The following is a 23337-nucleotide window of genomic DNA, read 5'->3' on the forward strand; positions in this document are numbered from 1 at the left end:
TTCACACCCAAGCTGCTTCCCCTTTATGTGGGTGAACATCTTTGAAACCTGTAAGCCTGCTTTCTCTGGCCAGCAGCAGTCATAGCCAGGAAATATGGTGGTAAAGTGCAGCCTACATCATTGTTGGTGGGTACTAAGATCTGTGTGTCACTGAAATGAAGTGTTGACCCATGGACTACACCAAAGGATCCTGTAGTTCCAAAGCAGTCACATGAACTCTCTCCTGGTGAGCACTGTCAGCTGGACTGGTGGCTTCTCTGGCTGCCTGTCACCATGCAGTCCAAATCACATTCAGCTCTCTGACCTTGAGCTGCTGTCTTGGCTATGACAGAGGACCCCAGGCAGCTGCAGGAAAAGGCCATCCTGGGCCAGCCTGATGGAAGAAGGATGGAACCAGGTCCCCAGAAGGACTGGCCATGCTGCTGCCTGGGGCTAGTGGGGAGATGCACACCCACGCAGAGCAAGGTGACTGGCTGGAGGGAGAAGCAGTAGAGAGACAGCAGGAGAAGAACTGAACCAAGTGCTAAGAGCCTGAGCCAGAAGGACAATAGCTTGGAGCTTGCCAAGGTCACTCCAGGTGGCCTGAAGCTCTCTCTGTGGCTGAGTCCCATCCCTGTGAAAATAGGCAGAAGCACTTCATTTGCACAGCATGGGAGAATATATTGGAGACACAGGGCTCCAGAAATCCTTGCAGTTAACTGAGCATTCAGTGTGTCCCCTCTGGGACAATACTTGGCATGCTGTGCATTGGTGACCTGTTAGCAGGTCTCCCTGTGTCTTCTCAGGTGCTTTTGTCAGGATGTCCTGGTGGCATCTGTGACACCCTAAGTGGGTGGCTGATTGTTGGGGACTTGCTTAAGCAGGACTCTGGAGGATCCTGTCCCATCTGCCTTCCATTCTGCATCTGTGTGGAGGTCTCCTCCTGCTGGAGCACTTTGTCTCTTGTAACCCTGAAGCAGAGCTCCCCTAAGAGCTTCCCAGTTCCTCCCAGGTCTGTCTACATGGGCACCCTCACCTAGGCCAGGAAAAGAAAACAGAGTGCATCCTGAGACAGAGGGACAGAGGAGTGGTCACCTGCACCAGACAGTAAAGTTCTACCATGAACATGGGGGGCCTGGGAGTGGCCCCTGGGCCACTGGCCTCCTTTCTGGTTGTGTTTAGGCAGGGTGGGCTCCAATGTCTGAGGGTGTGGGTCAGGCTCCAGCAGCCAGAGGGGCCTGATTGCCTTGACTCTGAGTTCAGTCTTACTCAGCGCCAGTATTCTGAGGCCAGTGTGGTGGCACTCGCCACTGTCCTGACATTCCAGGCTGGGGTCTGGTATTGCTGACCATATGATCATTTTGCACTTGTCCTCATCTGCTCCATCTTTGAACCTGCCCTGAAAGTGAGCTCTTGTGTGACCAGTACAGATCCAGTAGGCAGGTGCACAGTCCCCTGGGGGCAGGTCATTGCTGCTTGGCCATCAGGGAGTTAGAGGACAATATCCATGCCTTCCCTAAGAACAAGGACCAGGCTTTTCCCTCCACAGGGTGGTTGGGCTTCCCCTAGCAAGTCAAATTGGGGCCAGGGTAATACTGGTTAGCTAAGACCCAGGTGCTGCAGAGGTGTCTGGAAAGGAGCTCAAGCCCTGTCACCTGAACTGCAGTACAGGATGCTGAATGGACATAAGTGCCAGCAGTCTCTGAACAGCCAGAATGAGCAGTGGACGTCCCACACACTGTTTCTCCCTGAGGGTGTCAAGGAATTGACTGGAGGATGAGGCACCTGGGTGGCAGCTGAAGTTAAGGACCTGGGGAAGGATCCCCAGGAGTGTCCTCAGGAGCCAGCTCCCAGGTCCTGGGAACCCTCCACCTAGGGACATTCCACCCCAGGGTCTAGGATGTGAGGTCTTGGAATTCTGCATGAGGACAACATCTCCTCCTCCTCTGCATAGAACCCAGACTGCTGTCAGGTCTGTGAGAAGACCTCCCAGGCAGCTTCCGGTCTCCTGTCACTCTTCCTCTGGAGGCCCAGTGGGCTTCAGCTGCACTGACAGTATGGCAACTCCCACCTCCTGCCAGCTCACCTTCCCAGCACCCTCTCTAGGTGTGGGCTGCAACATGTGATGTGCAAGTGGCTTTTCCTTAGGAACCCTTTCTTGTTTGGTGTGCTTCACACAGTTGAGGTGCCTGCCAATCAAGAATAGGCAACTTGGAGAAAAGCCTTCCATGGAAGCCAGCACCATGTTCAGAAATCATGCAAGAATGACAAGGAACCCAAGGCAGGAGGCTCAGAAGTCACAGGCCACTCACCACAGCAGAACAGAAGGCAATGCTTTCCTAAGGTTTAGACTCTGGAATGGACACTGCATGTTGCCTCTCTTGAGGGACAAGGCTCAGATGAATGTTGACCAAAGTCCACCCTATAAGTCAGAGTGTGATTTCTCCAGGACCGATCTGGCCATGAGCCTTCTGGTGATTCTTTGTTCCATCTTGTTTGAGGACTAGTGGTTGGGGACACCTGGGCAGAAGTTCTCAGGACTGCTGTCCTGCTGGGCAGCTATGTGGAGTACCTGCTCCATGAGTCTTCTGACTCAAAAGCTCATGCCTCATTGGAGTCACCTTTCCCTGTTACTTGGGAGTCTGTGTGCTTACAGGTTCAATGCCACCAAGTCTATCTCCCTCAGTTCCCACTGCTCTTCACCAGGAGAGCCCCAGGCTGAGGGCAGCAGTCTCAAAGCAAACCAAAGTCCAAAGGCAGGTTTGTGGAGGCAGAGTTGGTCAAAAATCTGCACCACGTAGGGGATGTGGACACCCAGAGCCCAGACATTGCCGGGGACTGTGAACATGGACTTCATCCCCATTTCTGCCTGGCCCCTTTAGGACCCTCTTTGGTTCCCTCCTGTTCCCACCAGCCCAAGGAGACCAATAACCACTCTTCTTTCACTGTCTCTTGATGGAATTCCTCCTTTCCCATTCCTGGTGTTCTGTAAAGCTGCCGGGCTGAGCCATTTTGCCTGTCTCTCTCTGCTGACTGCTGCAGGAGCCCTGGAGCACCTGTGTGTATCCCTGACACCATTCTTGTAGTCCCTTTGGTGGCATCCCGGTCCTACAGCAACTCTGCTGCAGGCTCTGATCATTGATGGAATTCTCTGCCAGGCTTCAGGGTACCCTGTCTGGCCATCTCTCCTCTGGTCCTCTCCCCCAGCTCTGGGCACCAGCACTCTGGGGTTTGGCCTGGGCTGTTCCTCCCTCACCACCATCCACAGGCTCCTTCTTAAGTCTGGAGTGCTTGCCTGACTGTGCTCCTTGGCTCATGTCCTGGGAGCCGATTTGCAAACCTGGCCTTATGCTACCTGTTTTGCAGGGCACTCACTGTCCCTCCTCCTGGGACACGAGTCTCAGGACCTGCTTAAGCGTTTGTTCTCCATTTCTATGCTTGGTGATTTGACTTATTTTCAATCCTGGCTATGTCATTTGTTTGGGAGGTTAGTTTTTTTTTTTTTTTTTAATTAACTTGTGGAGGTAAGTCATGGAGGATTTTGAACCAGACCAGAAAGATGGTCAGCTGAACCATTCCATGGGGAAGGTGTCTGGGAAGAGGCTCACCAGCTGTTGGCTGCTTACTGGGGTCTCTCGCTCCTTCCTGCATCTTCGTGCTGCATCAGCTCTAAGATGCAGCCATACTGATCATCTTTCCACTGAAATGGAAATTTCGCCTGGCGGAGTCAGTGGATCTCCCTCCGTGTGGACCTGGACCAGCTCAGTATCTGTCAGGCAGAGTTACTCCTGCATTTGTGTCTCATCTGTTTGTTCCTGGGCTTTTCCCTCAGAAGGTATGGGACACCCTGCTGACTCCCTTGCCAATTCACGAGTTAAGAGGCATCTCAGGCATCTGAGTCATGAGTCACCCTTTAAAGATGTCCTTCAATGAGTGGGAGAGTCCTAGGGGCAAGTTATGCATCTTCTTCACTGACTTAAGAAATGTGCATGGTGTGTATGGTGTGTGGTTCTGTATGGTGTATGTGTGTGGTATGCATGTGGTGTGTGTTTGCTGTGTGTGTGCATGGCGTGTGTGTTTAGTGTGTGCAGTGTATGTGGTGTGTGTACATGGAGTGTGTGTGTTATGTGTGTGTAGTGTGTGTGGTATGTGTTTAGTGTCTTTGTGCATTGGGTGTGTGTGTGGTGTAAGTGTGGTATGTGTATGTGTGGTGTGTATGGGATGTGTGTTTGGTGTGTGTGGTATGTGTGTGTTTAGTGTATGTCGTATGTGTGTTTGGCATGTGTGTGGTGTTTATTGTGTGTGATATGTGTGCATGGGTGTGTGTGCTTGACATGAAATTTTGTGTGTGGGGTGTGCGTTCATGGGGTGTATGTGCTACATGTGTTTAGTGTGTGTCTGTGTGTGTGCAAAGGGCATTTGGTGTGTTTGTGTGGTGTGTGTATATTTGGTGTGTGTGTGCCTGGGATATGTGATTAGTGTCTGTGGTATGTGTGGTACATGTGTAGTGCTTATTTTGTGTGATGTGTGTGCATTGGGGCGTGTTTGCATGGGGTGTGTGTGAATATGTGGTGTTTGTGTGTGCATGGGTGTGTTACATGTGTGGTGTGTGTATTTGCGTGGTATGCGTGTGATGTGTGTGTGCATACAGCCCTGAGTGCTGGAGGCTGGGCTACCTGTACACTGGGAAGCCTGCAGTGGATGGGAACAGAGATGAGTCCTCCTGCAGGCTCCGCAGGCCGTGTTCTTCAGTGAGCTGCCCCCCTCTAGGGGGGTGACATCATCCTTATAGTGGCATACAGAGGGTTGGCACGACATGCATTTTTGTCAGCAGCACAGGACAAGGCTGCAGAGCCTAGTGGTGCAGCTGGGAAGTGGAGGAGCCACCCTCTGGGAGGCTGGCATGGTTCCCTGGGCACACCTGTGCTGGAGTTCCCTATCGCAGAGATTGCATACCAAGTGCTGTATTCTCGCGGGCAGAATACTGGTGCCAGCAAAATAGCAGATCTGATGTCAAAATTATCGTTATCCTTGTTTGTGTTTGAATTCCATTTGCTTATAATACTTTTATCCAGCCTTTCACTTTGAGTCTGAGTCTGTCTTTGCATTTTAGGTGAGTTTATACACAGCATATTGTTGAATCTTATTTTATTTTTGATGTATTCAGTTAGCCTGTTCTTCATTCAGAGAATTAAGTGTATTTATTTCAGAATGATTATTAAAAGGTATGTGTTTCTTTCTGCCATTTCAGTATTTTTTTTCTGGTTGTTTTGAATATTCTATGTTCATTTCTTCATCTTTTACTCTTCTTAGAAGTTTGATGGTCTACAACATTAATAATGTTTGATTCTTTCCTACATCTATTTAGCCTGTCTACCCTTTCATTGTGATTTATTATTTCACATGTTCTCATGACTGCAATTGTCTTTATTTCTCTTCTGGGTGTAGATAGAATTCTCTTAAATATAATCTATAATGCTGGTCTAGTAGTTATGAATTCCCTCTGTTTATGCTTAACAGGTATTTATTTATTCTTAAATTCTGAATGATAACCTTGCTCTTACATTAATCTACGTTGACAGTTATTTTCTTTCAGGACTTTAATTACATTATTTCATGCCCTTCTAGCCTTTAGGGATCCAGCTGTAAGATCTGTTGTTTGTCAAATGGGTTTTCATTTATTGTGGCATGGCACATCTTCTTTTGCAACTTTTAAAGTTCTTTCTTCTTCTGCACTTTTGGAAATTTATTTATGACATATCATAAAGATGTTCATCTCTGACTATGTTTGTGTGGGATTCTAAGTGCCCTGAAACATGGATGTCCATTTTTTTCCCTAATATTTGAGAAATTTTTTATTCTTCTTTCAATTTTATTTGTTTTCTATGTATTATGAATGTAACTTTTCTTCTGGTGTGCAAATTATATGAATGTTTGATATTTTAATGGTGTTCTAGAGGCTTCTTTTTTCTCTATTTCAGTCTGAATATGATATTTTAGAAAAATCATATTTTGAGTTCAGATAGGCTCTTTTCCTTTTGACCCACTTTGTTGTTTCTATATTCAACTGAATTTTTAATCTGACTTACTGAGATTTTTAATTTCCAAAATTTGTGTTTGTTTCTTTTCCCCAATTTCTACATGTTTATTTTATTGCTTATTTATTCTGTATTGTTTTTCTTAATTCACTGAAATGCTTATTTGTATTATCTCAGATTTCATTGAGTATTTTTTTATTCATCCTTTGAATTCTTTGTGTAGCATTTAAACCTCCTCAGTATTTTTGGAATGTTAGTGTGGAGTTAAAAATTCTTTTAAAGAAAAATATGAACACAGGAACTTGTCAGAACAGCTGGGAGAAGCTGCGGAGCCTTGGTCCCCACCCTTGGAAGCACAGGACAAGGCCATGGATGAGGCTTCATTGAGGAGGCTATAGGTCACCTGTGTCTTCTAGAGCCCTCTTTTTTCCCATGCTTCCCCAGTTCTCCCAACCAAGAAAACTCTTGTGAGAAGTTGACCATGGTGAGAAGGACTGTTCCCTTGGGGTCACTGGGTTTGAGAGCCCAAGCTGCTCCTCCAAAAGTTGAAGAAGACAAACAACCTGCTTTTCAAGCTACTCTTGACTGGGGACTCTGGTTTGGGGATACTTTCATCCTTTTTTGGATGATACATTCAATACCACCTTTATTTCCACCACAGGAATAGACTTTAAGATCAAATCAGTTGAGTTACAAGGAAAGAATATCAAACTACAGATATGGGATATAGCAGGCCAGGAGCAATTTTACACCATCACAATATCCTACTACAGAGGAGCAATGGGTATCATGCTAGGACATGACACCATCAATTGTAAATGTTTTGAAAAAATCTGCAAATGCTTAGAAAAATAGACGAGCATACCAACGAACATATGGAAAGAATGTTACTAGGAAACAAGTGTGATATGGACAGTAAAAGAGTTGTACCTAAAGGCAAAGGAGAATAGATCATAAGGGATCATGGCATTAGAATTTTTTGAGACTAGTGTAAAAGTCTAAACATGGAAAGGCATCCCTCTATTAGTTGAAGGTATCCTTCAAAAGATCCTGGTAAACTGAAAATGTAGATATCAGCAGTGGAGGAGGTGGGAAAGGATGGAAGAGCAAAGGTTGCTGAATATTCTCCTGTTCTGTCCTTGCTATCCACCACCTGTTTCTCTCCTTGCTGCAAAATAAACCACTATGTCCATTTAAACAGATTTTGATTCTCATCATAACTCTACAATTCACCTATTTTATTTGTCTTTCATCTGTGACTGCTTGCCGATTTCTTTATAATTTTCTTCAATCAAAAAATGTATAGAAAAGTCAAGTATATGACCTCATTTTTGATAGTACTTGTTCAGCTCACCACCACATTTCAGTTGCATTAGAGTCCAGTTTTTAACTACATTAAAACTTACAGCAATCATGTCAACTATTCTACAAATTGTGTTAAAGTTAGACATAACACTTTTATTTTGTACAAGAGAGGAATTTTCTGTCATACAAAACATGCTTGAGTCCCTGTAATCTATAGGCACATGATAGCAAAAGAAAAACGAAAGCTGGGAAATCACTCATTTTCACCTTACATTTCTAAATGGGGTTAATTTAATCCTGTACCTTATGTGGAAAGGAACTTCTTTGGTTTTAACTTTTTTGTTTTGGTGGAAGAATGTGCTGTAGACATAATATAAACCATTACAATGTTTGTGGTTTACTTAGGTATAATTCAAAGTGTTGTTAATAGAGGACAAAGGGTATTGCAGAAATGACAACTTTGGTTTGCTGAATCTCATTTTGAGTGGTCTTGTTATTTCAAATTGTTCCCACCTCTGGATCTCCTTGGTCTCTTATTTCACTGTGTCTCATCTTCCTGTATGGTGCTTTATTGGCTTTTCCTCCCCCACCACCTCATGGTATGAGTTATTTTAAAATGAAAGGGGGAAACTAGTAAGTTGTCAAGTTTAACATAAAGCATTGATGTAACTTGCTAACTAAACTGAAAGATAAATTCTGCCAAATATCAAATATCACTTAACTGCTTTCTTCCTTACATATATATTGTTCCCTAAAACCTCTGTCCCAGATTCTTTCATTGGTTGTTTTACTTCTATGTACCTCTGATTCCCTTTGTTCTTTTCCTGTCTGTCCATTGAGTTTATGAAATGGAAGACATTAGTGCATGCTGTAGTGTTTGGATGGTGTTGTGGTTTGTCTTTATAATTACATGTATATCCTATTCACTTTCTTAGAATCACTCTGGATCTAAATTTGAGCAGTCTCTATTTTGGCAACTACTCTGGCAGTTTGGCACCCCAGTAAAGATTCTTTTTTAAAAGTGGGAAACAAAGAGTGTATTTTCTTAACATGTTTGCCAAATGTGTTGGCCTCCGAGGAACACTTTTTCTGTCTTAAGTTGTCCTTACCCTAAGATGTAGTAATATTTTAGAATATTATTAATTTTAAGTCCTATGGTCATGCCCTCTTAGAAATCTTGAACAAACATGGATTTTGAAAAAGGACAACAAAGTCTTCCCATGTAAATATAAGACCTCTAGCTATTTCTAACCCGGTCCATTCTTCGATTCATCTTTCTTGTGATTCATTGATTATCATTATTAAGATAGGGTAGGTTGAGTTTGTTATGCTGCTAGTGTCCTAAGGTGATACCTTTGTTGGAGTAATTGTGATTAGGATAATTCAGTTCAAGCAAGGCTGAGTTTAGGACAGAAGCTTCCATTGAAAACTCTTTTGTGTTGTGACACATTTTAATGACTGCTTGGCTTACATGAACAACAACATAGGGATTTATCTACATTGAAAATTCATGAATTTTCAGATAGTGCTAACAATTTCATATGTCATGCTGGTTTTTGTTCTTAGGCTTTCCCCTCATTTGACTTTATAATTGGTTAATAGTAAAAAGCAGCATTGGCTAATAATCCATAATATTCCAGTACAAAATAATGAAAAGCTGTCACAGCTTTTTTGGAAAAGTTTTATGTTAAACCTATTGTTGTTAGGTTAATGTATTGGTTGCTTCCCTTTATCTGGAATGTGTCTTAGTTTTTTTTTACTTTTAACCCTCTTTAATCTTTATTCAAATTCATTTACTTAAAGTTTGAGAGCTAAACACTGGGATTTTGGGGTAACAGACTGACTATTGTTTGCATAATTATATTTGTCATTGTACAGAGAAAGGATATGACTACCTTTAGTTAAATCTGCACTTTATAAATATCAAAAAAGAGAAATGATGTACAAATTAATTTTTGTATAATCTGTTTGAAACAAGAGTTTTGTTTGCTTAATATTAGGACTTTGCCCCTTTTCTGTAAGTTGAAGGCCAAAGAAAGAATGGGCAGTATATCTCCTGCCACATGCCAGGACCTCAGCTGGGTGCCTTGGCTACCTGGCCTCATCCACAACCACAGAGACCACATCACAAACACAAACAGGTGGAAACGGGAGGACTTGGGAACATTCTGGCATCCCAACATTAGATGCCAAGCAGTTTCAGGAAGGTAAGACAGGTTCCCAGAAGACTGACAGAAACTTATAGAGGGGAGAGGGTTGGGGACAATGGTGTACCAGAAGGTTAATGGGCAGTGCAAGGGGTAGCCTCTCCTCAGCAATATCCGGCTTCTGCCCCCTGGGGAGGCCAACTCGGTATGGCCAGAAGTTCAGAGTTTTGAAAAGAAGCGGAAAACACAACTTTACACAGGAAAACCCAGTTTTTCAATCTTGGCAACCTAACTCAACGGCAAGAGGTTTTTGTGCCAGGCAGGAGCTGGTTAACCAACCAGCAAGCAGACACCTCCCTCTTGCTCAGAGACCTCTGGCAAAGACTGGTCACCTTCCCTGCACTGTCTCAGGGGCCTGCCGGGGTTCCAGGAGTGGGAGTCTCCCAGGGACATCCTGGGGAGGCCAGGGTCCTCGGCAAGGTGGAGTCGACTCCACCTGACCCCAGCCCAGGAGCCTGGTCAGGTGGTCACAGGCACCACCTGGGGTGTGGTGTTTGGGTTTAGTGAGAGCTGAGCTGAGCTGAGCAGGCTGGGTCAGTGGGCACCTCAGGAACTGTGCTCAGGAACTGTCCCTCCCTGGGCAGGTCAGCCGCTCTCAGCCCCACCCAGGGAGGGGCACTGGGAAAAACAGCTGGCTGAAGATGAAAGCAGTGTTCCCGTGTGCCGGGTCTTTCCCCAACAGCACAGGCTGGCTAGTTCCAGAGACATCCATGTCCTAACCCTTCACGCCCATAATGACATCCCTGCCCCCGGAGTGTCCGGATCCTGAAATGCTATGAGAAGAGGGCATGGCAGTCTTTAAAGATCTGCTGACCACGGGGCCTGGAGAGGAGGGGCCTGGAGACAGCAGTCAGGAGGGGCAGAGCCATGGGACACGCATGTGGGAACACAAGGCTGTGGGCGTGTACCACCCAGCTCTGCTGTGTACCATCCACGCAGCCTCGGTCAGTGACGAGGCTGCCCTGCCTCCACATCCCTCCTGCAGCCTGGAGTAAAACCACACACACACACACACACACACACACACACACTCCTGCACTGTGCTAAGCTGTTAAGAAAAACAAGCGTCCACTACTCATTCACAGGCCTGGTTACTATCACCTGCCATTGGACAATAGAGTGGCTGCCCTACCAGTGGCCTCTCAGTGCCTGCTCCCAGTTTGCCAGTTCCTTTGACATCATCCCTGATTTGCTGGCCTCTACATTAATGCTCAAGCCTGCCAGAGACATGCTGACCACAGGACCTTTACACTTGCTACCTCCTGGTCCAACCAGCTCCCCTCCTGTCTTTACCAGGCCTGGTTTCTGCTTGCCCAGTGTTAGTCCAAACATCCTGCCCTCAGACAGCTCTTCCTGGTCACACTAGTAAAAAAAGGCCACCATGTCCCTGGTGTCCTCTTTTCAGAGCCCCTAGCCTGTTCTGAAACCACCTTCCTTACTGGTTGCATCTGGGTCCCCAAATAAAGGAGAGTTCACTGAGGACCGGACCCAGCCTGATGCAGTTACCCCTGCACCCCCAGCACTGGTCCAGAGAGGACACTCCAAAAACATCTGCAGATGGCCAACAAGCTGAGAGCTCAAAGGGAGCAGTGGGGACGGGCAAGGGCTCAGGCCTCAGGGCTCACAGCTGCAGGGCACATCCCCATGCCCTCCACGCATGTGACCTTTGGAGGTCACTAATCCCGGGGCTTCCTCTTTTCCATATGTGAGTGGGGACCATGGTCCGAGCTGCGTGCAGGTTGACTGCGAGATGAACATCGAGGCTGTGTGACAGCCCCTGGGCCTATCCAACACCCCAGAAGCAACACTGCACCATGAACACTGCCCCTGGACCCTGCGTGTCCAGCTGGCCGGGTTGGCACCCAGGGGAGCCCATGATCCCCTCTGAGGGAAGGCAGCTCCAGGGGAGCCCAGCCCTCCTCCTGCAGGTTCCAGGCCAGACCTCTGTGTGTAGGGAACAGTGTCCCTGCTGGCCCTGAGTAAAGGACCCAACCTGACCCAGTCACCCCTGCACCTCCCAGCACCTCCAAGCTACCAAGCCAAATCCCACAGCAACCCACATCCAGGTCCAAGCAGGTCCAGACATGACTCAGGGCCGAGGCCACCAGCCAAAGGTCTTTTTAAGAAGTACTTTGCTGCCAGCCTGAATGGGGAGACAAAGGACGACGAGAAAGAAAAAATAAGTGACTACCAAACTCAAGCAGATGTTCGCCAACAGAATCACCAGGCCCTGGCAGGAGTAAGCAGTGAAGGGGCCGGCTGCAGAAGCAGGAGCAGGAGCAGGTGCCACTGAGCACCTGGGCAGGAGGCAGGGAGGGGCTTCTGCTGCAGCCCCACAATCAAATCCAGGCACGCGGCACCACACAGCTTTATTATAATCAGGCCATGCCACTCCTCTAGGCTCCTGCGCTGTGGCCACCAACAGACTGTTATCAGTTGCAAGCAGCTTTCCAGGAACCCCACATCTGAGCCCTTTATCTAGAGATGAGGGTCTTGGTTGTGGGGAGATAAAACATGCTGGCCACTCCCTGGAGACTGGCAGAGAGCAGAGCAGAGCACTGCAGAGAAGCGCGGTCCCTCCCGCTCCCCCTGCCCAGCCCCAAACACAGAGCCTGGGGCCCTGGGGCCCCCTACCACCTGTCATCCTGAGGAAGCATCTGGAACAATGTGCAGAGGGTGGGTGGGGTGCCGACGGGGAGAGGGCACAGCTCAGGGGACCAGGGACCGGGGGCTGTGCAGGCAACACAGAGGCTCCCAGAGGCTGCGGCAAACCCACCGGTGCTGGACAGATCCTGGTTCTGAGGCCTCCTGTCAGTCAGTGAGCAGACACCAGCCCCTCCAAGCTGCAGGACTGTCGGGACCCTCAACACTAACCTGAGCCTGGGGACAGAAGATCATTCTAACAGGGTCCAGACACTGGTGCCGAGAGGACACTGCTCGCACCCCAGAGCAGGCCTGCACCCAAGGCCCTCCTCAGACATGTCCATGACCAGCCCAGCAGGTTACAGATGTTGTCAGCGTGGCATCTCCTCTGTCCTCAGGGGGGTGCGTGGGTGCCACCCTCACTGTTCAGGGCCAGATCCAGCCTGAAGGGAGGCAACTGGCCCAGCCCCGGAGTGGGCATGGGACAGGGACCCTGCCCACCATCACCGGCACGCATGGCCCAGTCCCAAGAAGCAGCACCTCAGCGTGAGAACATAGAGAGCTTGGTGCCAGCAGGCAGGGAGTGGGACCCACTATGCCCTGGGGCAGCACCTTCTCTGCACTCCCAGGGCCTGGCACTCCACAGGGTGCATGGTCACCAAGGCAGACAAGGTGCCTGCTTGAGAAGGCACCATCTAGTTCAAATGAAATCAGCCCAGCCAGATGGAGGTGCTGTGCCCGATGTGCCTGTCCTGTGTCTGTGCCTGAAGCAGGGAGGAAGAAGCCAGACCAGAGCCGTCTGCAAGCCTCCTGACCCCACCAGTTTGTGTGCTAGAGAGGAGGGTTCAATTGGGTCAGTATTCATTAACTGGGTTCATGTGCAGCAGCGGAACTGAAAGCCATGGTGGCTGGCAGCTGCAGGGCAACAGCTGCTTATGGACACAGGAGGATCCCACAAGGGGAGAGGTCCAGGAGTGCAAGCAGGGTGGAAAGGACCCCACCACAAAGCTGACCAAGGAGGGACTGGAAAGGTTCATGCCTTTCACCATCCACCTAGCAGATGGGGTGCACTCCATCCGCAGAGCGAAGGGATGGGCAGAGAGTGAAGGGATGGGTGCAGCTTCCAGGCCAGTGGGTTCCAAATGCCCTTACAGACGGCCAGTTCTGAAGACCCACAGGCACGTGGATGTGAGCCACAGGCATGGAGTAAGGCCCTGACCAGGCAAGGCCACAAATTCAGATCTTACAGGGGTGATCAGAGGCTCTGCACCCACTGTTTTTTTTTTTTTTCCATAAAACACTTTTGTTGTAAATATATGAGGACAATGGAAATGGTAGACAAGGGACTTATCTGTTTTTAAGAGGAAAATTCTCATTTTAGTAAACTGAGCAATTGGTAACCCTGTGTGTGGTGGGCCAAGGGGTAGAATCTTAACACCTGGGTCAAACAACCCAGTCCGCAGGAGGCTCCTGAAGGTGTCTGACTACAAGGTGTGGCCGTGGGTCCCTGGGGAGCTGCCCGTCTCCTGGGGCAGTTGTGGGTATGGGGCAGGTCTCAGAGGGGTGAGGTCCAGGGACGTGCCAGGTCTTGCAGTCTGCACAACAGTCCTGACAGGTAACTCTTACCCTGCTCACATGCCCACTGTGTGGGTCAGCAGGTGGGCTGGGACCGCCCAGGCCAGGGTGGCCCACCACTGCTCTTCCCTTTCCTGCCTGTGCAGTTGCTGGACACCAGGGGAGCTGTGCCACATGCAAAGAGGGCTCTCCTCCCTGACTCCAGCTCACCCCACCTATGAAGCAGGGACTCTTTCCCAACTGTTCTGAGTATAAAGAGGTCTAGGTTTTCTTCCCTCACCCTCAGCTGCTACCTTATACTGTGCTCAGAATGCTCTATTTGGTACCAGGGATTGAACCAGGGGAGCCTAACCATGGAGTCACACCCCCAGCCCTATTTTATATTTTAGAAACAGGGTCTCACTGAGTTGCTTAGTGCCTCACTAAGTTGCTGAGACTGGCTTTGAACTCACAATCCTCCTGCCTCAGCCTCCCAAGCTGCTGGGATGAGCGGTGTGCGCCACTGTGCCCAAATCTGATGCTCGATTTTTCAGGGATGTTTTACACACCTATACAATTAGAGACTGAAGTCCATTGGTGTGCAAGATGAACAAAGTGTTAAACCAGTGGCCTGATGAACACTTCTGTGCTGCCCTGCTCTCCTCCCACATAGATCTGTTCTTACCCATTTCTGGCTCCACCACATTCTTTTCTGCAGATTTCGCTGGTGCCTCTTGGTGATCTTTCCTCTGTGGGGCTGTGTTGGAGAACACGCCAACTGGAGCCCACTCAAGATACAGCGGGACATGTTGGACTGCAGAGGCAAAGGTGCCAACCTGTGGGGCTGCATCTTGGGACATAGCTGAAGTGGAACTCAGTCCCCTGTGCAGATGAAGAGCCCGAGGGTCAGAGGAGAAGGGTGCTCCCCAGGGCAGAGGAGCCAGAAAGAGAAATGTGGTCCAGAGTCCCAAGAGAAAAACACTCTGGCCCCTGGGCTGCACCTCAGGCTGCAAAGGAGAGCCCACACCTCTGCTGCCTTGGTCCAGGGTGGAGTCAATGCACCCCTGCATTTTCTCTAATCAGAGGATAAAAGGGGGAGTGTGACAAGGGGAGGAACTGCTAGCAAGGGGCGGCTCCAGCAGGAAGTCAGTATGGTCACCAAGAGAAGCGCTCTTGTTCCACACACATGTTCAGAGGCGATTTCTTAACTAAGGAGACACAGACATTGCTAATGGCTGCCTCAGTAGAAGGTGCTGGGAGCTGCAGGGCAGGGTGGAAGGATACTTGTCATCTTGGGCCCTCTGGGACTTGTTTCAAATTTCACAATGCGAGGTTCACAAGTTAATTACAATCAGAAAAAAAAAAAAAGCAGTCAGGTGCTGTGGGGCACACGTGTAATCTCAGCAGCTCTGGAAGCTGAAGCAGGAGGATCGCAAGTTGAAAGCCTCAGCAACTCAGGGAGGCCCTAAGCAGCTCAAGGAGACCCTGTCACTGATAAAATATAAAAAAGGGCTGGGGATATGGCTCAGTGAGTGACTAAATGTCCCTGGGTTCAATCACCAGTAAAAAAAAAAAAAAAAAAAGAAAAAAGAAAATTCATGCTCAGGAGTCAGACTGGGGAGCAGAGAGTTAGCTGTGCTACTTCTGAGCTGGGTGACTCTGGGTCACTGGACCTCAGTTTCCCTTGTGCAGAAGAGAAACGTGGCATTGCCTGGGCGGGCCCTTCACCACCCTTCACCTGGCGATGATTCCTTCCCACAGCAGCGGGAGGAAGGAAGAAGGGTGTCTGTGGTGCTGGCACCGGCACCTGTCTTGTGGGTCAGGAGCTCACTGACTGCCTGGCAGTACAGTGGGCAGGGCCCTAGCTGGGGATGACCACCGGGGGATAGCAGCTGTGGAGAAATGACCTCCACACCTGCAATGCCTGCCCTGAGGATCACTGGGGGACAGTGGTCTGCAAAGCATGAAGGCGCCCGACAAAGTACTCATGGTGGGTTAAATGGTGGCTCCCCAAGAGACGGCTATGCCTCCACCGCAGAATCTAAGGAGACGTCCCATGCAACTGTCATCAAGATCCCGAGGTGGAATGTCCTGTGTTATTTGGGTGGGCTGTAAACCCAAGAGAAGATTTCGGATGAAGAAGGCCCAAAGATGGGGCACAGAGGGGAGTGGGATGGTACTGGTTCAGGGAACCAAGGGACACCAGGAGACCAATGGTGGCAGAGACAAGGTCAGGTCCTCCCCAGAACCCTTGGAGGTGCTGGCCACACCCTGGACTTGGAAACCTTCCTGCCAGCTCTGCGACAGGTAACTTTCTGTTGGTCTAAGCCAACATGCTGTGGATATAGATATTCTTAAACAGCCCTGTGTAGGGAACTCAGCTTATCACGGGTACATGACAGCAAAGAAGCAGACAGTGAAGGCTCAAGTTGAGGCAGGAAAGGAAGCCAGGGAAAGCGGGGGCGGGGTGCTTTCTGCAGGTGCACTGCGGGAGGGTGAAGCTCAGACTGAGGGCCCTCCCACACACCGGGTCCCTCTCCCCTAACTGCGCTGGGCAGCCCTACCTTGGAGTAGGCCAGGTGTCAGAAGGCCCTGCACACATCCAGGGGCTCCAGGAACTCCATGATGATGGCAGTGACGCTGCCCTTGGGCAGCAGCACTCGGCCCAGGCGCCCGAAGCAGCCGAAGGTCTCCCACAACTCAGCTTCCAGGGTGCCTGTGGGGAGGTTCTTGGCCATAATCACAGTCTTGCTTCGCTCTGCTGTGGCCTATGGAGTGGACAGGACTCGTGAGGGATGACAGCAGGGGTCCAGTCTGACACCAGCACTGTCTGGGGCCCCAGAGGCCAGGCGCCTGGGAAGCAGACCCAGGAGGCGCCACCCTCTCCAGCAGGCCACCTGCTGGCTCCACAGCTGGGCAGCTCTGCTGAGGGGTCAGCCTCCAGCCCCCCACTGAGTCGTGCAGACCCTGACAGTGAATGACCAGCCTGCTGGACCTCCCAGGTGCCCCAGCCGCTGTTCCACTGATCAGACTGGTATCTCAGTGTGGAACTGCAGGCCACCTGCTGCCACAGGCGTGGAGAAGCCCCAGGAGCAGTCTGTCCCTGCGAGGGGCAGCAGAGCAGTGAGCCCTCAGATTTTGGTTCCAATCACCACAGGGCCTGTCAACACAACCCCAGCCTCCCTGGAGCCCTGTCCCCAGCTCTGCAGCAGCCACCAGTTGGGCCATCAGAGTCTGCGGGGAGGGCAGTGGGGACCCACCTGGCTGAAGGAGTCCAGGCTGACCCCATTGTGGAGGAGGAAGCACTGCACCTCTTGGACCAGCTGGGTCTCCCCAGGGGCCACACGAAAAGCCATGCTGCACTTGGTCTCCTGAGGGAGGGAGGAAAGGAGGCCTGCGGCCATCAGGTGGACCCTGATCTGCTCTCTCCAGCCAGCAGCTGAGCAGACCCAGTAGAAGTGGGTTCAGCAGTGCCCCTCACCCAACCACATCCACCTGACCCCCTCGGGCGCCCTCTCCAGCAACGAGTCCCCACACCCACTCGGGCTCTTCCCTTTTCCACAGTGGGCAGGTCTGTGGCTCCTCCTGCAGCCCCTGGGGGCTTCTACAAGGCTGACCCTGACCCCGACCCCTCACACCAAGCAGTCCTTGCTCTGTCACCTCCCCGACCAGCCCAGGCTCTCCTCTCTCCACCTGTCTCCACTAGGAGGCTCCAGAAGTCACCAGAAGGCTCTAGAAGGCAGGACCCTGTCCCAGCACTACGAAGACCTGGTGCTCAGGGCACTCGTGGCACCAGAGCCACTGCAACTGTCCCTTGTCCTTCCCTCCAACTCAGGCCAAGCTGCACTGCCCAGCATGGCATCCATGAACCCCTGGGCACCTGAGGTGTGGCTTGTTCAAACCCACGTCTGCTACATGTGGAATTCAGTGGCCTGGGTGGGAACGAGGGAGGAGAAACACCCTGTGTCTACACTGGGCACAGCAAAGCGATGATCCCTCAGACACATTAGCTAAAGAGGGCATCTGTTAGAATTAATTTTTCTGCTTCTTTTTAAAAACGTGGCTACCAGGCCGTTCAGTTACACATGGGCTTGCCGTCCACCTCTACAGACAGGCTGGCCTCGAGTGTCTTGAAGGGCAGAGGACCGTGAAGAAAGCAGCCAATGGGCAGAATCAAGGGACGTCCCTCGCCACATGGCTGAAATGGGCTCCTGGTTTTGCCCAGAAAGAACTCCGCAGGGGTCCAGCCCTGGACAGATTTGCCAAGAGGATCTGCAGACACGAAGTTCGCAAGTCACGGGGCACTCACATGGCCCCACACTTGGCTCTTGGTGGCAATGTACTTCTGTGTGATGGCTTTGGCCACAGCATTGGGCCCCATGAACAGCATATTCCAGTTGTGGGAGCTGCAGGCAGGGGCAGAGCAGGACAGGCCACACTGGGACCCACGGGCACTCTCTCGCAGACACACAGCCTATCATAAACCTCCCTGCCTTCCTATCCCTCCCGCCACCTCACCTCCCACCCGCAGGCAGTGGGGCTGAGAGATCCAACCTCTGGCATTGCCAACAGCTGACCTGTGCCAGGGCCCAGCAGGTGGCAACCATCCACTCGTAGAGGACGAGATACCTCAGAGCATAAGTGAGCTCTGCACCGCTCTCCCCATCCACAGTGGGGAAGGCAGCTCAGAGGTGAGGATGAACCTCAAGCTATAGAGCAAAAGGGACCAGGTGGTCAGGAAAGGCGGAGAGGGCAGCAGAGCCTGGGCGGGGCTGGCAAGGACCTGGAGCTGCTGGCTTTGTCCTTGGATGCCGCCTTCTTCTTATAGGACGAGCCGGGGGTGTCGGCATCCTCACTGGCTTCCTTCCTGATGGTGGACGGCAGCATGTGCAGCATCCTGCCCTGTGGGGACAGGGGAGGAAGTAGGCAAGCTGCCCTCCCACCCTCCAGCCCCGCCCTCCAGTGGGGCCTCCTGTCTAGTGGTGCCTCCTGTCCTAAACAAGTTGGACCCAGGGCCAGACCTGCAGGAGGACAGGGACAGCAGCCGGAGCAGACACACGTTACTCTCGGTCCAGGTGGCACTGGGGTCCCCGACATGGCCATGCCAATGGAAAGGTGCTCCTCTGTGACACCCCACAGCCCCTCACACTGCACCCCCAGGCCCTGCACAGGGAGAATGTGAGTGGCTGTGGATGGACCAGGTCTGGCCTGGAGCCCACAAGGTCCATACTCTGTGAATGAAGGTGCACTGGAGGGGAGGTGGCCTGGGCACATCGCAAGGTGACCCTGAAGAGCAGAGCTCCCTGCATTCCACAGGGTCATCCCTCCTCTGTCACCAGGTTTGTCGACCCCAGTGGGCCTGTGAGCAACCTCACTTGGAACACCTGCCCATCCACTGCCATGTAGGCCTTCAATGCATGCTCAGGGAACATGAAGGTGACAAAGGTAAAGTCCTTGGGTTCCTTGGTCATGCTCTTGATGGGGTAGTGGAGCTCTGACAGGGGACCTGAGGACAGGAGAGTGTCAGTCGCCTGGGTTGGAGCTGGGCCCAAGCTCGGGGGAAAGTGCCAGGCACTAAGGTTCAGCCACATGAACACAGAACAGCTGCTGTGCACTGGCCATGCCCACTCAGTCCGAGGGAAGGATGGCGACTGCCAGCCACAAGGTCCACCTCCAGGTAAAGGGTGTCATTTCCCAGTCCCCTCATACCCACCCTAAGAAGCAAGGAGGAAGATGCCGGGCTGCACCTGGCTCCAAGGCCTGCAGTGCACAGCCTGTCCTGGGCAGTGGCCTCGCCCACACAGGCCTCCTCCTCTCACCTGTGCATGGCACAACAGTTGCCACACACACAGTGGCCTCAAGGGTCCAAAAGTTAGTGTGCAGCCACTACCCAAGGCCTGCTGCAGTTAGTGCCACGTAAGTGTTCGTGACGCTGTCCCTCTCAGAGGATACTGTCTGCAGTGGTTCCACTCTGAACACCAGAGTGAATACCACATCCCAAATGGATACCTGCAGTCTATGGTCAAGCCCCCTTCCATCCATTCAGTGCTGCCATGTGGCCAGGGCACCAGCCTGTGGGAGGACCTGGGGAGCAGGACAGCGTGGATAGACCTTCAGGTCCCATCACCTGGCCTGAAAGCAGGTTCCACTTGGGACCTCTGAGCTGTCCTTGGCCCAAGCCACACTCACACAGCCTTGCTGATCCTCCACACCCAGGCCAGTCTCCTTGGAGACAAGGGCGCTGGCAGCATCTCCAGAGCACAGATTCACCTGCACTGTGAGCCCACCTTCCTCCCCTCGACAAATGGCCCCTGTGGCCAAGCTCAACTACAGGCCTGCAAGTTCCCAGCCCAAGAAGAAACAGCAACAAAACCAATGACAGCCCTGGCTGTTGCCTCTTCTCAGAAGCTGGGTTTGCTTGGGAAGACTTGAGAAAGAAACGCATTCTCAGGCAGGAGCACAGTGGGAGGGGAGGGCTGGGCGGCTGCTGAATTCCAACACCAGAAGCCAAGAAATCTCAGGAAAATGCCTCCATCACTCCTGCTCTGCGTTTGGACAGTGAGAGCTAAGGAATCAAGTTCTGCGGGGCGTGCTGGCTATGCCTGCGATCCCAGCAACTTAGGAGGCTGAGGCAGAAGGATCAAGGCCAGCCTCATGGACTTACCAAGACAGTCTCAAATTAAAAGATAAAAAAACTTGGGATATAGCTGGGTGGCAGAACGACCCTGGGTTCAATCCCCAGCACCATTAAAAAAAAAAAGGAATCCAAGTTCAAGTTCAGAAAGCAAAAGATGCCACTGGATCTGCAGTGGGAACAGCAAGTCCTATTTTCAGATGAGGAGACTAGCTGGAGCCACTGCCCAAGGTCAAGAGCAAGAGGGAGGCAGATGGGGCGGACCCAGCCAAGTGGGAGCCGGGCACAGCAGGGGTGCATGGCCAGGAGCAGATCCCTACCTTAGGAGGAGAAGAGCCCCTCCAGGTCCTCCTCGGTGCTGGCGTAGGGCAGGTTGCGCACAAAGAGCCTCCTGGAGTCAGCCAGGTCCTCCTCCTCCTCGTTCTTCCCAAGTGTCCGGCCTTGTCAGGGCTGCACACTGTTCTTCAGGGGCCCTTGGCTGTGAACACGTGTTTCTCCCTGAACACCTTGATGTAGCGTCCACCTGCAGGAGGAGAGGGTCAGGGCTCTGAGGAGCCTGGGACTTGACACACCTGGCTAGGGACCCAGACCCTGGCTGCAGGCTGCCAGATGCTCCAACTGGGAAAGGCGATGGGCCTGGCAGCAGGCTCTGTAGCGGGGCAGCAGCCTGAGCCCCTGGGACCTCACCCAGCCTGCCAGCATGGCCTTGTCCCTTAGAGTCTGCTCCCACTGTCCCAGGCAAAGTGACAGGTCCTCTGAACTCTGAGTCTACTCTGGCACTGCTGGCGGCTCTGCCTTGGGAAAGGTCTCGTGTGACAGCCAGACCCTGAACAATCACCTGCTAGTGAGCAGGTTGCAGAAACTCACCCTATGTGCCTAACAAGGCCACAGGAATGGCCTGCCTCCACCCCCACTGCCAGAGCTTGATGGATACCTTCCACCGACCTGCCAGCAGGACTCCCGGGGACCCCGTCTACCCTGACACAATGCATCCCCAGGAGCTTTGCTTTTCTGTTATTACTGATGACTTTAAATCAACACATTAAGTTTAAATAATAAAAGGAAGGTTGCAAAGAACTTTCTTGAGTTCAGACTCTGGTGTGCTTGGGGGATCCACCTGTGGGGCGAAGCTCAGCACCAGCTTGGCAAAGGCCTGGATGTTCCTAATTCTGCCTGACACTTCTACGTTGTCCTTCAAAAGGCATGAAAATGTTTATTGCCAAATGTGAAAAATGTATGCCACATTGGCAAGTGAAAAACCTGAACTTGCAGTTTCCATTTTGTTTTTAATAATTATGAATAAATTCAAGCATCTGTACAGGCCACCTGAATACTTTTTCTTCAAAAACCTCTTGTCCTTTCTCCATTTTTCTGTTGGGCAGGTCATATATCCTTCATAAGAATCTGTGTAAATTAGAGAAATTGGTGCCTCTTGTCTGCTGTTCAGGCTATGGATTCTGCAGTCCACCTTCTGAACCCGTGGCAGCTGTGGCCTTACAGGGTTTCTGGCTGGTAGGCAGTCAACATGTCCATTTTCTGTTTTTCCATCAAAGTTTGCAAATTGCTTAGAAAGAAATTTGTTTAGCTCAAATCCTTGATGTTTCTGAAACTTTTCTCATTATGAGGAGTCTTTTTCCCTAAAAAAATGTTAACTAGGATGGGCGTGGTGCACGCCACTCTTCCCAGCAGCTTGGGAGGCTGAGGCAGGAGGATCATGAGTTCAAAGCCAGCCTCAGCAACTTAGTGAGATCCTGAGCAACTGAATGAGACCCTGTCTCAAAATAAAATATAAAAAGGGCTGGGGATGTGGCTCAGTGGTTACATACCCTGAGGTTCGATCCTGGGTACCAAATTTAAAACAAACAAACAAACAAAAAAAAAACAAAACCCAACTGACCTGGCTCTCAAGGAACTGCTTCAGTATTTCTAATAGCAAAAAATTTTAACTCCCATATCCCCATTTAGGAGACCAGGAGTGTATCAAAGTGTCCCGAGCATGGAAGAACATGCAAGAAGGAAAATGGCGGTGTCGCAAGTCAGTCCTCATAGAGGGATGTGGAAAAAGCAAACCAACGACAGAGGTCAGTGTCAGTGCACAAAGAAAAGGACACTTAAGGTTAGTCCCGAATGTCAGGGATTGTCACTGGGTGGGACCCGGGAATTGGGGCGGGGCAGCCCAGTGTGCCGAGGACAGTGGGCACCTGCGGATCACCTCCAGTCGCCAGACCTGCAGCGATCACACCTGCATCCTGGCACCCCCTCTGGCTACACCTGCTCATGGTCACTCACACGGCCATCCTGGTTATAGGTGACTTTCATTCTTTTTATTGAGCTGTGTCTTCTAGGATCTCATATGGGGAACCTCTACGGCTGTCGCAAGGTGGGCATGAGAACAGTGTCCTCTGCTATGGCAGCTCTAGGGCCAGCCAGCTTCATGGTGCCAGCTGGCCTGTGGCCTGTTTCTGAAGACAGCAACACCTCCACACTCACAAGCGCCTACAGCAGCCGCCCGCTGCGAAATGGGGAAGGACTCTCCCCAGGGACCATCTGACCACAGGCCAGCCCTCTGCCCCAGCTGCCCACCTGCCCTGCTGTAGGTGAGGGAGCAGAATAGGCCTCCTCCTGCTCGAGGCAGCCATTGCAGTCCCTCCTTGGTGACACTCAAGATGCCATTGGTCAGCTTTTGGTCTGTGATTCCTTCAGCTCTCAATCTGAGTGGCCTCCTCCTTGCCCTGTCCTCAGAGCACATACCTCTGTGACACTGAACAGGGCTCTCCACAGCTTCACGGTGTGGGAGGTGGTGGGCTCCTTCTTGTTTGCTGGTTTCTCTGTCTGAGAACAAAGAGAAAAGGCCACAGTGGTTCCCTGAGGCGGCGGGAGCAGGGGACAGACCGGGACATCGCAGCTCCAGGAGCAGCTGCAGCCAGGGTGGCAGGAAGTGCTGGCGCCTGTGCCTGCCACAGAGTCAGGGTCTGGT

At 51.2% G+C, this 23337-nt stretch overlaps 1 pseudogene; it reads left to right on the forward strand.

Annotated features, from left to right (window-relative positions):
- Positions 1-324: 324 nt before the first annotated feature.
- Positions 325-7137, forward strand: LOC124973988 (ras-related protein Rab-10-like; annotated as a pseudogene).
- The last annotated feature ends 16200 nt before the right edge of the window (positions 7138-23337 follow it).

The sequence above is a fragment of the Sciurus carolinensis genome, unplaced genomic scaffold (assembly GCF_902686445.1).
Source record: "Sciurus carolinensis unplaced genomic scaffold, mSciCar1.2, whole genome shotgun sequence".
In the NCBI taxonomy this organism is placed as follows: domain Eukaryota; kingdom Metazoa; phylum Chordata; class Mammalia; order Rodentia; family Sciuridae; genus Sciurus; species Sciurus carolinensis.